A 4,400-nucleotide genomic window follows, 5' to 3' on the forward strand; every position below is an offset into this window, starting at 1 on the left:
CTCGGGGAAACTCGAGGTTTGGTTTTAGTTGTACGGATTGCTCATCTGAGTGTGCCCTGAGAAAGAGATATGTGCAGCTCCTATCGGGATTTGTCGGCACATTCGGGCGGTGTTGCTGGTTTAGTTTTACCCTGTCGAAATGTCTTGTTGTACCGAGATACCGAGTCTGATCGGAGTGTCTCGGGTGGAGGTCTATTCCTTCGTTGACCGTGAGAGCTTGTCATGGGCTAAATTGGGACACCCCTGCAGGGATTTGAACTTTCGAAAGCCGTGCCCGCGGTTATGGGCAGATGGGAATTTGTTAACATCCGGTTGTAGAAAACCCGAAGTTGACCTTAATTAAAATACATCAACCGCGTGTGTAACCGTGATGGTCTCTTTCCGGCGGAGTCCGGAAAGTGAACACGGTTGTTGGAGTTATGCTTGACGTAGGTAGTCCAGGATCACTTCTTGATCATACCTTTATCGACCGTGCTTTGCCTTCTCTTCTCGCTCTCATTTGCGTATGTTAGCCACCATATATGCTAGTCGCTTGCTGCAGCTCCACCTCATACCTTTACCTTACCCATAAGCTTAAATAGTCTTGATCTCGCGGGTGCGAGATTGCTGAGTCCCTGTGGCTCACAGATACTTCCAAAACCAGTTTGCAGGTGCCTATGTTACCGAGCAGGTGACGCAACCAAGCTCAAGGAGGAGCTCGATGAAGATCTTGCCCTTTGTGTTGTTTCGTTCTAGTTGATCAGTAGTGGAGCCCAGTTGGGGTCGATCGGGGACCTTTGTCGCATTTGGGGTACTTCTTTTATTTTGGTTCCATAGTCGGACCTTGATTGTATCTGGGTGATGTAATGCTTTATTCATGTAATTGTGTGAAGTGGCGATTGTAAGCCAACTATGTATCTTTTTCCCTTATGTATTACATGGGTTGTGTGAAGATTACCTCACTTGCGACATTGCTTTCAATGCGGTTATGCCTCTAAGTCGTGCTTCGACACGTGGGAGATATAGCCGCATCGAGGGCATTACAAGTTGGTATCAGAGCCTTCCCCGACCTTAGGAGCCCCATTGCTTGATCGTTTTTAGCAGCCGAGTTGTGTCTAGAAAAATGTTTTGAGTCCTTAGGAATTATATATCGGAGAGCTTAGGAATTCTTTTTACTTCCCAGTCTCCTCATCGCTCTGGTAAAGCATCCTGGCGTAGAGTTTTGACTCTTCTCTTCTCAAATTTCACTAAAAAAAATTTTTTAGGGTCACGCGAGTATTTTGGTTTTGTTCCGATGGTTTTGTGACGAGAACATTGTTCTTGGTGCCTCCTGTCTTTAGGGGTTGTGGCAGTGTCCCGGGGAGTTGAGCTCCGAGGTGTTGTCGTCACAATTTTATCGTTGCAATTCTGGTATACTTGAGATATGTTCGCCGACATCGAAAATCTCTTTTATGCAGTTCGTTGGTGAGATAACCTCGACGCCACCCAGTACTGGGGCGGGAGTTCGGGAGTATCGCCATAACTTGTATAACGGATGATTTTCGAAGGTTGAGGTAGATGATTTCCGAAGGTTTCTTGGTTATGTGTTAAAGGATGGATACAGCTGGATGTAGGATTTGCTAGTTTGGGTGAGATATTATGCTTCCCCTGTATCCCCAACACCTGATTGCATAACCGGAAAATTTCGGGAGTTTCATAGGTGGGAATTCAAGTAGCTCTTAGGATATCTTTCCAACAGATGTATGATATGAAATTGGGGTTCGACGTCTAGTGGTCCGCCTATTCACGGTCGATTTTACAGTGGTCTCGTTGTGTCTTAAAGAGTCCTTGGCTATGCCGACTCGGGGACGCTTCGTATGTCATGTGCACTGCCTTGTACATGATGGTGCTGTACGATCGAGCCCGTGTAGGCCCCACCACGAAAACTTCGGACGAAATCTCTATCATATGTTTGTTCCGGCTTATTTTGCAAGCCAATCTTTTGTTTTGTTTTATTTGTGGTATTCGAGTTGCTTCAAAGTCAAATGTTGAATCCATACCTTTCCTAAATGGTGTTCTCATATTGCTATGTGAATACTAATCCTTCTTGATCATCGAGATTGTCTTGCCAATCCTTTTCAACCAGTGTGTCTCTCTTCAAGTGGATCCGATCATTTCAACATCAGCAAGATCAATTATCATTTTTTCTCAACGGTGTTCGTTTCGTTCTCAACGGTGTTTTCCCACCCTCCCACCCTTGTTTTCTTGAAGGATTCAGAATTATTGATCAAGTATCCATCTTATTGATGTGAAGTCTCTCCATTCTTTTCCTTCAATGTTCTTATTAGGTGATTCTCATGAAGTTTCTAACGGAGCTTCAAGTTCATCACTCTTCATTCTCGTTTTCTTCTCCGGTGGATTTACCTCAAGCTTTCGGTGTTGATCATATCCTTATCCTCGTTCAAATGCTATCCCATGCCGGTGCCTCTCATAATTGTTCATCTCTCTCTATTCTTATTCGGAGTGCTCAAGATATCTCAGACGATTCGTGTTTCCATTCTCAATCCGTTCAAGCTATTTGGAGATTATTATCTCATTCAAGTCATTTGATTCTACCGGTGCAATATCTATTTCAATCAATCGTTCAACGGTGTATCCTTTTAGTGGGCCCTAACCCACAGGTCTTTTTCCAGGATCTTACCTGACTCTCCCAACTTTCCCGAAGTTATTCTCAAATTCATTGCAAAGTTTGACGTAAGAATGAATTATCATCAGTCAAATGTCTTTCTCCAAGTTCTTTCCAATTCTTTCATTTTTGGTTCAACCTTTCAAATTGTCATTCCGGAGTGCCTCAACAATTCATGGTGGTGTTTCTCGTTGTCATTCTCGAATTTTGAAGACCGAAGAAGAGTTCCTCTTAAATCTTGCCCGTTCTTCCAGAGATTCATGGTTCTAGCGTTATGCCATCCTCTTGTGAGAATTCTTTTCAACTATCCGGAGCAAATTCAAGAGTCTTCTCAATTTCTTATCCGGAATCCATCTTTTCAAATATTATCCATTCTCAGCTTTCAGCTATCATTCTCCAAATTTTACCGATGCTTCGTGCAAGTGATCTTTAATCGGCTCGTGATCTCGTCGTTCTCATGTATCTAAATCCTCTCAAGCATCTTCGTGTATTTGCAAATTCTTCCTGGTGTCTTCCTTATCTTTTCTTTGTTCATTTTTAATTCTTACCGTGGTTCTTTCAAGATCTCTCTTCCTTGTTCATCAGATCAATTCATTTGTTGTTCCAATCCTACCGGTGGTTCGTTCAAGAGTTTTCTTCCTTCGTGTATCATATCTATGCATTCGTACTTTCTAAATTCTACCGGTGGATAGTTGAAGACTTTCTCAAGTTTGCGCAATATCTATCTTAATCCTTTCTACGAGAATAAGTAGTATGCCAAATCCGTTGCTTGTCATCAATTTTAAAATGGTGAAGGATAAGCATAATGTAATTCTTATTCTTGTTTCACCCAAGATATTAATTCCTTATTCCTGAGGCTCATCAAATTCTTGTTTCCATTTGTTCATCTTTCTTTTAACCGTAGTGCTACCCGAATTTGGTCTCCCTTGATCCCCTTCCTTAACCGGAGTGTTTTCTATATATATCTTCCCTTCAACCTCAAAGGTTTCGCAATGTTCTTTGTCTCTCTTTTCTAATGGAGTGTTTTCAACTTCGTTCATCTCCGTTGTATTCTTTTCTCGAAACGGCCTAACCTTTTTTTTCAAGGTTTGTGGTTTCACTCGTTTGTCAAAGAAGCAACTTAGTTTTACCTTTCTTTTTCTCTTCTGTTTTCCCTCCGGTGCCATTCTAGATCTCGGGACGAGATCCTCTCGTAGTGGTGGAGTGTTGTAACGCCCCAAGACCCATGTGCCAGGTGTCATTTAGTTTTTCGCTGTTGTTGCCTTGTCATTGCTTGTGTGTCATGCATTGCATATCATGTCATCATGCGCATTTCATTTGCATACATGTTCGTCTCATGCATCCGAGCATTTTCCCCGTTGTCCGTTTTGCAATCCGGCGTTCCGTTCTCCTTCGGTGGTCATTTCTACCTTTCTTTTGTGTGTGGGGATTAAACATTTCCGGATTGGACCGAGTCTTGCCAAGCGGCCTTGGTTTACTACCGGTAGACCGCCTGTCAAGTTTCGTACCATTTGGACTTCGTTTGATACTCCTACGGTTAACCGAGGGACCGAGAAGGCCTCGTGTGTGTTGCAGCCCAACACCCCCAAATTTGGCCCAAAACCCACCAAACTCTGCTCCATGTCCTAGAGCGTTCGATCACGATCGTGTGGGCGAAAACCGCACCTCATTTGGACTCTCCTAGCTCCCTCTATGCCTATTTATACCCCCTCCATTCGGATCTCTTCTTCCCCCGTCCGAAACCCTAGTTTAAAAA

The sequence above is a fragment of the Triticum aestivum genome, chromosome 3B (genome assembly GCF_018294505.1).
Source record: "Triticum aestivum cultivar Chinese Spring chromosome 3B, IWGSC CS RefSeq v2.1, whole genome shotgun sequence".
Classification (NCBI taxonomy): domain Eukaryota; kingdom Viridiplantae; phylum Streptophyta; class Magnoliopsida; order Poales; family Poaceae; genus Triticum; species Triticum aestivum.